The sequence below is a fragment of the Grammomys surdaster genome, unplaced genomic scaffold, assembly GCF_004785775.1.
Source record: "Grammomys surdaster isolate TR1022 unplaced genomic scaffold, NIH_TR_1.0 126059, whole genome shotgun sequence".
NCBI classification, from domain to species: Eukaryota; Metazoa; Chordata; class Mammalia; order Rodentia; family Muridae; genus Grammomys; species Grammomys surdaster.
Genome location: NW_021620869.1, coordinates 3,047,590 through 3,061,181, shown reverse-complemented (window position 1 = coordinate 3,061,181; position 13,592 = coordinate 3,047,590). Strand labels below are relative to the sequence as shown.

Below are 13,592 nucleotides of genomic sequence, written 5' to 3'. Positions count from 1 at the left end.
ACAAGGATGGGCATAGGTGTGTGCCAATAAAACTTTATTAAAAAGTATGGTACCTTGCCTCAGGCAATCAGTGAGCTGCCAGTGTGGCATAGTTACATGTTGGGCTAAGGTCCCCTGACCCCAGTGACCTCAGATGTGCCCATCCACTGTCATGGTAGCATTCACTTGAAAAAAACAGTTTCTGACTCTTATAGGTTAATATTTTTCTGTTGAAGTACAGGCCTATAGTTATAGTAGGAATAAAATATATCAGAAATTAGCATATTTGGGTAAACTGTTACTGAGAACACAAGAACTTTAAAATGGTGAAATCAGAATCTAAGCACATGTTTAGAGACTAGCTTCTTTGAGTGTATTGGAAGCAGCATCATGGGTTTCTGAATGGACCTTTCGCAATGAGAACCAAGATAGAATAATGGACACTAGCATCATTCTGATCCCAGTTCCTGCAGTTTCAGGGGTCAGGGAGGCAGAGGGGCAACATCTTACACACATATGCAAGGTAAATTTTAGGGACTGCATTATAGAAGGTGCTATCTTTTAAGCAAAGCTTAAAACATTGTCATTGCTTACATTGTTACATGTTTACAATGTTACATGTTTCCATTGTTACATTTCCATTGTTACATGTTTAAGAGACTGAATTCAAAATGAAATGTCAACATCTCTACCTCATTCTGTGAGGAGCCCAAACCACCTCTGTCCACATCAATGACAAATATCCCTCCATGCATGTGAGTCACTTTGTCCTAGTGAGTTTGAAAAATGGGAATGCATGTTTGAGAAAGACGAGGCTGCACAGAGCCAAACCCTGCCCATCTTGGTGGAGTGGGTGCTCTATGACATCACATCCCATGGAGTCACACCCTAGGGTGTCATAGCTTAGGGCATCCTCTTGGGTCACAGGTACAATTTAGCAGCCTGAGTTGTTCAGAGAACTTGGCGTAACATCACGACCTCTTTGGTTCATCTAAGTACTAACACATCCAAAAACAGTGCCAGGACGATAACAGACTCCCAGTAAACATTTGCTGTGAATGGAATGGAACTTTCTGTCACAATGCTGAACTCTTAAAAAGGATTAGGAATATTGAATATTTGCTAAAATCACTTCTGGGAAACTCTGGTTTCACCTGTGCCCATTACTTGAGAACTTTGCATATGGAAGTCTTGATGTTTCATTTACACAGGATTCTAAGGCCAGGATTTATCATGGGTTCCAGTCTGAACTCCTCAGAATTTGTAGCAGGCCACTTGGCCACCACCTTCTTTTTTCCACTCTCTTCCTTGCCCTCTTCCCTTTCTTTTTACCATGGGCCCTCAAACTGGTCCTCACCGTTTGGGTCCCAGGCTTGGGGTTAGAGACCTGGTCTATGTGGAATACCTGGCTGGATATGGAGACAACAAGAAGTCTGGACATCAGCGACTGCAAGGAGAGTCTTCTGGGGACCCAGGTGTGGCTTTGAAGGCTTGCCCTTTGTGTTAGTTTTCTCAGGGATGTGACAAATAACATTTAAAGAAGGAAGGAATTAATGTGGCTCAGTTCCAAGGTGCAGTACATCACAGTGTGGAAGTCAGGACAGTGGGAGGCAGATGGTCACATTGTATCTGTGGCAAGAAGCAGCGAGAGAGGGGCGGGGCCAGGCTATAAAACCTAGAAGCCCACTTTCAGAAAGGCTCAACCTCCTAAATGTTCTACAACCTTCCAGAACAGTGCCACCACAAGTATTCAAAGACACAAGGAACTTATGGAGGACAGCATTCAAACTGCATGCTTCATGCAGGTAGAGGTCTTCAGGAAGTCCACTGTGCCGGGGATAGGATGAGCAGAAGGGGAAAGAAGGAGAAGGCTACAGATGCAATCTGTGATGACAAGTGTGTCTACCTCAGCCCAGCGGCAGAGAACCATCTTTGTGCTCTGCGTCCCCCTCGTGTTTCATGCTTAGTTTCCTTAGTCTCAGGGTCAGACTTGGGTAATTTGAGTTCTGTAGCTTCCAGGTCACTACATACTTCCACTCTCACCACCAGGGTGACAGCCATGAGACCAGGGCAGGCTTCTCTCCTTTTGCAATTTTAGCTCTCAACTCACACTCGGCAGAAAACACAGATTCTGGCTTGTCATCTCAGAGTTTTCAGTCCTCAGTCAGCTGGCTCCAGAGTCATCTAACAAGGGATAGTGAAGAAAAGACACTCATGTTGTAGTGGCCAGGAAGCAGAGAGCAGAAAGGAAGTGCCTGGAACATTACATACTTACTCATCAAAGGTACGTTTTTGGAGATCTGCTTCCTCTGCCTGGCCCCACTTCCTAATAGTGTGCTCAACTGTGACCTCACCAACAGGCCAATCTGTTGATCAGGCTAGAGTCCTTATGATCCTATCATTTCTCATTAGTGCCACGAGCTGGCGATCATACCTTTCATTCACAAGGATTTTGGGTGTCACTTCAAATGCAACTCACAGCATGAGTCGAAGCTTGGCCTTGCTGGTATCCAATGTTCTGGTAGGTGCAGGGGGCTCCTGGCTACCGGGCTTCCAGCACTTGTGTTTGTCTGCTTGTGAAGAGACTCTCCTCTTCCTCCTCCCTTCTCACCCTTTAAAATACAACATCCCTGCTTGGCCTGGGACTCCCAAAACAAGTCCCCAAACACAAAATCTTAGCAAGCTTTGCCAGAAACAAGCTACGACCCAGAGGACAACCCAGGGGAGAAGATCCTACATAGTCTTGGCTCACTGAGCAGTGTGCTGAGTCCCTGTGGAGTGGGTGCTGGTGTCAGTTCAGCTCCACTCTCCCCTCTGCTGTCTCAGTAGCCATTGTGGGCTTTGGTTCTGAGTCTCCTGCATCTCTAAGGGCTCAGGGAAGGGGCGGGAAGGTCTGCATCTGTATGGTTGTCATCCTCCTTGTTACACTGGATCCTCAAGATGATGCTGTCCATAGTCAGAAAAGCAAGACTGAGAGTCACACCTCTAGGGAATGACTATAGCCACCAACCCTCTGAGGGAGCCTCAGAGACGCCCGTGCACCTGCCCCAGGCTGGAAGGCCGCACAATCTTCCTCAATTAATCTTAGCCACATACATGGCCAATGAAGGAGACAGAAGCCATGGTTAGGGATGGAGGTGGTGAACACAGAACAAGCACCCAGGCCTCAGACCACAATCCAAGGAAGAGGTGTCAGGCTGAGTGTGGGACTTCATCATGCTGTGGGATTTCTCCTGTCTCTAGTTCCTATTGCTATGGACTCAGTGTTTGGTTTTCCTCAGAATTTGTGTGTTGAAACACCCCCAACCCCCACTGCTCCACCACACAAACACATGGATGTTAGGAAGTTTAGTTCTTAGGAAACAGGTGGATTCAGTCCTTACAAAGGAGAGACAAGGACCCCTTCCTTCTTCTAACACGATGCCACCTATGCACCAGAAAGTTACCATCCCCAGACACGCCATCTTCCAGTCTGTGAACTGTGAGCAGTAAACACGTGAGGCCACTGAGGTCTGAAGGTCTGTGATGGCAGCGTGGTGTGGGATGAGACATTCCTGCCATGGGGACCAACTGGGGAGGCAGAGGCTTTGGGGACAGCCTCCAGGGTGTGCAGCTGGCAATTGATTGTTAGCATCACCCTTTCAGCATCTGTGAGAGTAGCCTGGGCTGCTCCTCACAAGATGCTATCCTGGGACAGTGACAGTAAGGGGCACCTGCTGGGGACAGGAAAAGAGGCAGTGCAGGAGTGAGCTACCTGAATGTGGAACCTGTCTTGCAATGGCTTTCATGAGGACCACAGCTTGGGGTTATTCTCCTCACAGGTGGCAGGAAGATTTCTCAGTGACTGCCCTGGCATGGGCCCAATGTTCACCCCTAGGTGCATTCTCTGTGTGTCCAGAAGACAAGTGGCAGGGAAGTCACTGGCTACTCTCTGGTTGTGACCATGCCACTTGCCAACTGAGAATTGGTGCAGAATGGGACAGAGGTGGCTGAGGGACAGACAGGTGGGTAAGAGGGACCTAGTGTCAGTATCTGCGAGGGATAAGCTTCCTACCTGCGTTCACCTATGTGCCTCTACAAATTGCGAGGTCAGTCTCTCATGATACACGAGGAAGTAATGAGTGTAACACTTGGGGCTGCCATGTGGCTTCAGGAAGCAGGCAATGATATGCCAGGGGACTTACTGGGTAGGTGTGGCATTTGTTGACCATATAGACAAGATTTGGAACAGGGTGACTGGAGCTTCATCTAGATCAGTAGTTGTGACCCCTTTGGGGGTGGATATCAAATGAAAGGGGTCACCTAAGATCATCTGCTTATCAAATATTTACATTATTGGTCAAACAGTAGCAAAAATTACAGTTATGAAGTAGCAACAAAAATAATTTTGTGGTTGGGGGTCACCACCACATAAGGAACATTAAGGGTTCATGGCAATAGGAAGGTTGAGAGCCAAATCCTTCTAGACCCAGAGATGCTAAGTCTTCTTGCTACTCCCTTGTCCTGTCTCCACTCCAAGGCATGGGGCCAGAGCTCCTGCTACTCTTTGGCCTTTCCCGAGGACACATCTCTGTCCCCTCCTGCCTTTGGTGGTATCTGTCACAGAATAGACCACAGAAATTCTAGGTTCTGGCTGTTATTGGCTGTCTCCATGCTCTTAGCTCAATCTGGTAGATTCTGGTAGGTACATGTTAGAAAACAGGCACCGTTTGTTGTCCTCCCTCTCGATCTTACTCAGAGAGCTGAGGAACAAAGACAAGGAATAGGCATGTGTGACACTGGCATTCTAACTTGGAGAAACAGAGAAACAGACTTAACACAGCCACTGACCTTGACAAGGCAGTGAGGCTGGAGCTGCCTGTTCTTCCTATAGCTGCTTCATGGGCATGTTACAGAGAATCCAGTCCTGTCTGCATTCTGAGACACAGGACTGTTTCCCATCTTCCTTCTGTTCCTCTGCATTAGGAGCAGATGGTCCGGAAGAGACATGGAAACAACCTAGTAACAGGTAGACTGTGACTTCCATAATACTCAAGGCAGATGACCAGGCTGGGGAGCTGAACAGAAAAGGTGGGGCCACGTGTCTGTGATTGGACAGGCATCCTCATCTCCTGGGCCTCCTTTCTGCAAGAAGTACACCCCTGTCTTCTTTCTCTGCAAGCCAAAGACTGAAGAAAGCTCCAGGAGCAGGTAGGCCAACTGGAGACTGCCTCAGGACACTGTGCAGGAAGCTGACACTTTCGGAACTTGGTAAGATTTGTGTTTGAGTCTGTGAGAGAGACCACAACACTACAGGGCTGCAGTGGCTGAGAAGCATGAACCATTCCCCGACGCTGCATGGGTTCTAGATGATTTGGGAGAAGGAGAGAGAAGAGAAGATGGAGAGAGAGTCTCATCTTGGGAGCCAGTACAATTGGTTGACTTGCACAAAGTCAGCAGTGGATGCCTGCAGTGTGCACCTGCTTAGGAAGCAGGTGTTAGCCTTTGGCTGCTGGTGTGGTGCTAGCATCCCAAGACACACAGACCTGCCCTTCATAGCAGCTGTCCATAGCTTCTGTTTGCTCAGACCCAGATGCACAAGTTCAGCAAGGACTATAAAAATATCAGAGTTAAAGTAGCAGGAGTTAATGCCCTTTCGGTAGCTGCAAACACCACCAGAGTCTTCTTATTAAAAGAGCAAGCAGTGGAGGGACCCACCCTGTCAGAGAGTGGGGAGGCAGGCTTCAGAATTAAAATACTGTGGACCAGCCTGTTACTAGAGCAACAGGTGAGATTAGTAGATAGGGTTGTCCATAAGAAATCCAGCATCCTTAATAATTTAGTCCATTATTAAGGTGATATTTCAAATCAGCAGCCCAAGGATGGATTATTCAATAAGCGTCTCTGTGACGTTTACCTCAGGCTTTGGGGAGAAAAATGAAGTTAGAGTCGTGGTTTACATCTCATACCTGATGGGTTAATGCTCTGGCTATAAATATTTAATGCTCACATAATCACGAGAGCACAGAGAAATTTGTGAGAATTTAACAGATGCAACAACCACGAAAAGGAACTGTAGAACTGACAATATGAAGGTCTTTACAGACAGCATCCCCAGCAGGGTGATGGGCTAGAGAACATGGGTGGGGGGAGGGACTGAGGTCCACTTTGAGAGAGGAGAACTCAGCAAAGCTCCTCAGGTGTACCCCTAGATTTGAACAGGGCCTAGATTCAAATCCCTCCACCACACTGGTCATCAGATGAACTAACAAACACTCGAGAAATGATTGGAGTCGTTCCTACCAAGACCTGAAGGCAAGAAGGGGCTCTCTGTCAGGGTCCTTCAGCTCAGAAGGGCCTGACGGGAGCACCTACCACCAACACTGTGCTCAGTGTCAGAAGACTTCAGAAAAGCTAGGGTGGCTTTCCCAAGATGCACCAGGCAATGAAATAAACCTTTGATAGTTGGTGTTATTAAAAACAGATATGATGAATCCCCCAGAAATGGAATATTCATCTTAGACAGTATGAGCAACAGGTGTGAACAGCCGTCGGTGGAGGGAGAGGCTGGAGAGCATCACAGGGGGTGGAAATTCTATCTGGCTTCCTCAGCCAGGATAAACCCTGTTATTTGCCATTCAGTGACGTAGGCAGACTTCTCGTATGACACTTGGCGATGGATAGGGACTCAATAGGCAGAAAGTTGATTTTTGGCAAATCAACTCTATCCTCAGTAAATTTACCAAACTCACCTGCTACAATAGTTATCTTGAAATTATTTTAGGTTTATAAGTGTGTGTGTTTTTAATTTTCCAGAGACCACATGGGTTCATATTTTTCTTAATAGTTTCTGGCTTTTATAATGGGTTTTAAAAGCCCTTCCTTACACCGAGATTATTTAAAAAAGAAGTCTCTCTTTTCCTAATGGAGCCTTTTATGGCTTTATAATGTAATATGCAAGTCCATAAAGCCTGCCCTCTTTTTCAAAGGGTTTCGTGCAGTTTTAATGTGTTCACTTTTCTGCCTAAATAAATGGCTTATTTTGACAGTGTAAAAAATCCTCCTGGAATCTTTATTAGCACCGCAGTAAATTTTATTTAAGTGTCGCTGTCAGTTTTATACCGTTCGCTTTTACCATCGGTGTGTGTTTGCCTTTACTGGGGTCTTCAGTTCATTTATCTTAACATGTGGTTTTAGGAGAAGTGGAGCAGTTAGACGAAGCAAGACAAGCAGATGCCGGTCCGTATCGACTCCAGCGAGGGGCTCCTGGGACTCATCACTCCTTCCCCTCACTCGGCTCTGCCTTTGAAAACTCCCACGTGTAACTTAAAAGACTCAGTCTACAGCTGCCCTCGTCTTTCTCCATGGACTCTAAGTCGCCATGAAAGGCCCGTCTCCACACGCCACCACTGTGAATAGGATTGTTCTCAACGTGTGCTTCGTATGGCTGCCCTGTCTTTATGAGCCATAAAGCAGCGAAGGTTGACGGTAGCCCTCTGCTCATTGATTTGTATAAATGGAACGCAAGAATTTCTGAGTGCTTCTTCAATAATTCATGCTTTTATAAACATGGAAATCCACTCGAGAGCGTCTCCAGGAGATGCAGCACTTCAGGGGGGAGTGACATCTCTCGGGACCTGAGGAGCAGCTCTGCTATCCTTGGACTGAGCATGGAGTAGATTCATGAACATACTCTTGTTGTACATACAATCTCATATTCTGCCTCGTGACAGGGGGCAGCACTGTGCCTCCTGGGATGAAAAGCATGGTCTTGAGCCACACACAAACCCCCATTTAGACGCTGGAAGTCTCCTTGTTCAGAGCCACTACTCTAGACTCAGGGAAGCCAAGGACACCCCAGTTGTGTTCTGATTCTGGGAATATCAACACCGTCGGTTGTGCTGCTTCTGAATTCCTTTGAATTATGTCCCTGCCCCCATGCCCCATAAGTCTGTGAGGCCAGAACCCTTGATGGTGTCCCTAGAGGAGTGGACAGAGTGTGCTGTAGAATCTTTTCAAGCCATTCACCTGATATGTGGCCTTAGGTAAGAGATTATAAATTTCAAGCCCATAGTTTTGCTATATTGAGGTTTTCTGTAATAAATCCCCGCTTCACAGAACAATCATGAGATGACATCCAACAGACTTGTGTGGAGTGTGTGTGTGTGTGTGCGTGCACACACATGCATGCTGTGAGGAATGTGTGTGTGCGTTGCACTGTAGGGAGTGTGTGTATGCACTGTGGGGTATGTATGTCCAGTGTGGGGAGTGTGTTTACATGTACACTGTGTGACTTATGTGTGTATGTGTACTTGTGTGTGAGTGTGTGTGTATGTGCATTCACTGTGGAGAGTGGGAGTGTGTGTGTGAGTGTGTGTGTGTATGTGTGTGGATTGTGTGGATTCTGTGTTTGTGAACTATGGACAGGGTATGTATGTGCACCAAGAAGATCATTTTGGAGAATCCAGAAGTCAGGACCAGAGGGAGGTCACACAGAGGAGTCAAACAGCCTTGGGAACGATCCAACATTTTAGAGGATTGTGAGACACAGGAGCAGGAGATGATAAAATGATGGGTTTACCAGAGACCTTTCTTTGCATCTGGGGATGTTCATCTCGTCATTTCAAGCCATTTTTATTTTTAGATTTAACGTACTTCTACACCACGGTAAATGCTGGCTGGAGCCAGAGAGTTGCAATGTCTCATATGGTTCTCTGTTTTTGCACTTAAAAAATTTCAAATAAAAATTGATGTATGATACTTTTATGACTTTTTTGTATTTGTGCTTGCATTAGAAATTTAAAATGGAGTTCTTAAGTTACAAACCCTCTTTAGATACCAACAGAGTGTCAATGACACTCAGCTGTAATTGAGACACAAGTTTTTTTTAATCTGTCATCGTCTCCTTTTTTTTCAGACCAAAAGATAGACTTTATTTTTTCATTTACAAATGTTGACTTAAATTTCACAATTAAAAAAAACCAAACAAACAAACCAGTCTCAAGGGAAAAGTGAAGCAACCAATGTCCGGCACGTTGAAGACAGATCACCCCAGGAACCTGACTTTCGGCCCTTGGGCCCCAGGCTTTCTTCCTTGTGCAGAAGACTCTGCAAGGATATGTGTAGCACCTTGCCTACTCTCTTGCTGCTCTCCATCATCTCAAAGATGCTCTCAGGATCCAGGCTTCCTTTCCCCACTTTCCTCATGCATGTCACCACTCCCTTGCTGGTCACCGACACCAGCAAGCTGGCCAGGGAACAGGCCTCCTCTTGAAGTGTGGCATCCACCACATGCCTACAGCCAATCTTGCACAGGGTGACAATGCAGGATTGTCATCCACACTCAGCCGGATGCAGTCGTAAGAATCGTCAGACAGCTCAGTGTCCTTTGCCCCCTCCTCATCCTCCAGAACACAGACCCTTGGTATTCTTCTGTTGGAGAGAGCAGCTTTTACAGCAATGGAAATAGCATCAGACAAATTCCCACCACATTCCAGCAGCAGCATGTCCACATACAGAACCCAGCAGTGCTCCCGAGGACTGATGCAGAAGGACCTCAGATCTACACTGTTCTTGTTGTTAAATATCCGGTAGAGGGTGTTAGCAATCTCTGTGCCAAGGTCATCACCTCCTCGCTCTTCGAATTCTGGGGTAGCATTGGCTGAACAGTCAATGAAGAACTCCAGGTTGTCTTCATTTGGATTCTCCAGCTTCGGTGTCCCCATTTCTGCTTTCACTCCCACCAAGATGTCTGTGTGACCCAGCTTGACTCTGGCAGATCCACTGGTGTTACACACCACATCAGTCTCTACCTCAACACATCGGTAGTCCTCACAGCCACGGGCATCCACCTGAAGGTCTTCCTGCACTCCATGAACGATGTCGACCTTCTCGGCCTCACTTAGCGCCACCGACGCCATGCTGCTCAGCTCACCGCGCGCCTCTGTCATCTTCTCTTAATTTTGTCAATTCTTTTGAAGTTTAGAAGGTGCTTGGGTTAAGTCAGCCAATATTTTCTTCCATGAGTTTTGGATTTCATCTGTTGGTTAGGAGGCCTTTCCTAGTCAAGCAGCTAAAAACTGGCTTCTTGTATTTTCTTCTGTTATTCTTATCATTTAAAAGTTGAATATTTTGTGTCTCTGGGGTTTGCTTTTGAATTTGCTGCGGATCCGAACCTAAGCATTCTCCTTTCCCGGCAGATTCTTGAGAGTCCTCCATATCCATCTGAATCCCCCATTCATAGCTAGACGTTCTGTGCTGCACCCGATCAATGGCCTATCTTACCACTGTACTCTGTGTTCTCAGTCAGTGTCCAATTGTTTTGATTAATATCGCTGTACACTTTGATTTATGCACAGTAGCGAATTCCCCATGATTTCCTGCATTTTCTTGGCAACATCTCCATATTTATGATTCTGCCAGCATCAGAACCAGCTTTCCAAGTGGAGCCCTTTTGCGCTCTGGTTGAGTGTAGTGTACAGTCTGGTGGGGATTCCTTGTCTTTACCTATTCAACTCTCACACCCAGAAACAAGATGCGTCTCTGTTTAAACTGACCCCATCTCCATGTATGGCCTGAGAGACTTTCATGATTTTTCTATATTTATATGATTCCTGCCTCTCATTGCATGTGTTTTCCAGGTTTTTTCCCCAAGTTCAGTCAAACTTCTTCTTTGTAACACCATGCGCTGTTTGTGGAGAGTGTTACTCCTGTATGCGCTGGATGCCTGGCTCAGGGCACACTTGGACTGTACCATGTCTTGACATCTGTAGTCTTTTTTGTAAAAAGTATTATAGCCTTTTTTCTTTTTTTTTTTTTTTTAGGAAAAATCTACCAGTGTGTTGGACTATAGCCCTCAACAATAACCTTATTTAATGTTAGTCGCTTCTTCAAGAGCCCTGTCTGCAAATGGAGACACATTCTGAGGCCCTGACTCTTGGAGCTTCAACACAGGAATTTTAGCGGGCATAGCCCAGCCTGTGACAGGCTGGAGCACTCTCGGTGACTCTCCATTAACAGTGGGTGAACAGTGCTTTAATATAATGGCTGCCCCAGGTCAAACGAAATGAGGTCAGGTGGTGTTAGGCAGAGGCTTCTGAAGTCATCGGTCAATATAGGCATTTCCTCCTTGTAAGTGGATTTTCTCTGGTATTTTGTCCCAGCGGTAGGAAACTGACTAGCAAACACATCTGCTGAGAAAATGTATTTTGAAAAATGTTATGAATGAGGCTAAAGAGTGGCTACAGCCAGGGCATGATGGGCTAGACTCCCAAGAATGAGTTGGCATTTCTGAGCCATTACAGTATCGCTGAAGACAACATGAACTGAGTAGAAATTCAAATGGTGCCTGTCCCTTGAAGAGAAGATCCAGACCCCAGGTGTGATGGTTTGTATATGCCCAGCCCAGGGAGTGGCACTATTAGAAAGTGTGGCCTTGTTGGAGTAGGTGTGTCATTGTAGGTTTGGGCTTTAAGACCCTCATCCTAGCTGCCTGGAAGTCAGTATTCTGCTAGCAGCCTTCAGATGAAGATGTAGAACTCTCAGCTCCTCCTGCACCATGCCTGCCTGGATGCTGCCATGTTCCTGCCTTGATGATAACGGACTGAACCTGTGAACCTGTGAGCCAGCCCCAATTAAATGTCCTTATAAGAGTTGCCTTGGTCATGGTGTCTGTTTGCAACAGTAAGACCCTAACTAAGACCCCAGGACACGAGCCAATGGTGCATCCTGCCTGGATGTCTCAGCTCTGCTTTCTCTCTCAATTCCCTTCAGTGCTCTTCACTCCAGCATTACAGTCTGTTTTTGCAGCAATCACATAAAAGCATCTTCAGCACGTGCTTATGCTGCTTTGTAGGAGATCCTTTTCTTAAATCATCTTCTGGCAGATTCTAGACACACACGGTGTCTAAAGCTGACCTGCGGTGCACTGATTCATCTTTGAAGTTACAGCTCCATCTGCCTCTAAATGCCTCTTTTAAGCATCATACCTGTCCATTAAGGCATGATGATTCCTGCATCCTCCACATTCTGAGAACTGGCGAGAGTCACGGTGTCCAAGCAGGTGAGTCTGTCTTTCCTCATATACAGCATCGGTGATTCCCAGCCTCCCAGCTGGTGGGCTGAGCTATACAGACTCTACAACATGGCAGGCTTCACTAAGCAGCCTCCAATGCTGTGCACTCTCTTCCTTCTAGTTAATTAGTTTGACATCAGCATGCGCTCTTTGACCTGTGCTTGTTGGTGAATGGTGTGCAGGGGCTTGCGTTAGAGCCAAAAAGGGAAGTGAAATAATGCTCTGCAGGGCAGTGAGAAGCTGAAAGAGAGAGAGAGAGAAAAAAAGAGAGAGAGAGAGAGAGAGAGGGAGAGAGAGAGGGAGGGAGAGAGGTGGAGCAGAGAGTGGGGATGAGCAGGTGACTTAATAGTGGCGGGAACATGCCATGCTATCCTTCTCCCAGCACCTCTCCTGGCAGGGCCTTGGGTTGGGAGAAGACAGAACTGCTCCAAGCACAAGGGGCCATTGGGCTGTGAAGGCCCTGGGGCTTGCTCTAAGACCCTGCATCCTGTAACACAGCCTTCCTGTCCTTCCTGGTCCCAGTGGTACTCTGCACCTCTCCTCTGGTGTTGGTGGTGATGTAAAGACGGACATGGGTAGCAAAGGATGTAAAGGCATCTCTGATCCCTGTCTCCGGGTATAGTACTTTTACTTTTGGAGCATGGGCACTGAACAGCCCAAGGGGATGGGGGGTTCGATGGCAGTGTCCCTGCTTGTTTTGTTCCCGTGGCCTCAGTAGGAAAACAGTAGGAAAAGTCAAGCCTGTCCTGCTTGCTGCCCAGAAGATGGGTTTCCCTGGGACACTTATCTAGTCTCTGGGGGAGTATATTAGTTATGTCTCCTGCTTTTATGATAAATTACCCAGAGAAAAGCAATTTTAGGGGCCTAGGAAAATGATTCAGTGGTTAAGTACACTTGCTTCTCTTCCTAGAAGACCCAAGTTCAATTCTCAGCTCCCATACTAGGAAGCTTACAACCACCTAGAACTCTAGCTCCAGGGTTCTCTCTTCTGAGTTTTGCAAGCAAAGACACACCCGAACACACATGCATGCACTTGTGCACGCATGCACACACACACACACACACACACACACACACACACACGAGTAAATGCAAATAAATAACAATAAATATTTCAAAGCAACTTAAAGCCAAATTTGGTGGCACTTACTTTTAATCCCAACATGCAGGAAGCAGAGGCAGGTGGATCTCTGAGAGTTTGAGGTCAAACCTGGTCTACATAGCAAGTTACGGGTCATCCAAGGTTACATAGTGAGTCCCTGTCACAAACAAAAAACAAAAATAAATAAGTAAATAAGTAAATAAAAAGCAGCTTCAGAGATTTATTTTGGCTCTCAGTTTGAGGGTACAGTCCAGCAAGCAGGCAAGACATGGAGGCAGAAGTTGGAGACACTTGATCGCATTGCACCTGCAGTGAAGGAAACACCTGATCCCATTGCACCTGCAGTGAAGGAAACACCTGATCCCTTTGCACCTGTAGGGAAGGAAACACCTGATCCCATTGCACCTGTAGGGAAGGAAACACCTGATCTCATTGCACCTGCAGTGAAGGAATCACCTG

General features: G+C 46.6%; 1 pseudogene; it reads right to left on the bottom strand.

Annotated features, from left to right (window-relative positions):
- Positions 1-8,958: 8,958 nt before the first annotated feature.
- LOC114610736 lies at positions 8,959-9,878 on the bottom strand (annotated as a pseudogene).
- Between the last annotated feature and the right edge of the window lie 3,714 nt (positions 9,879-13,592).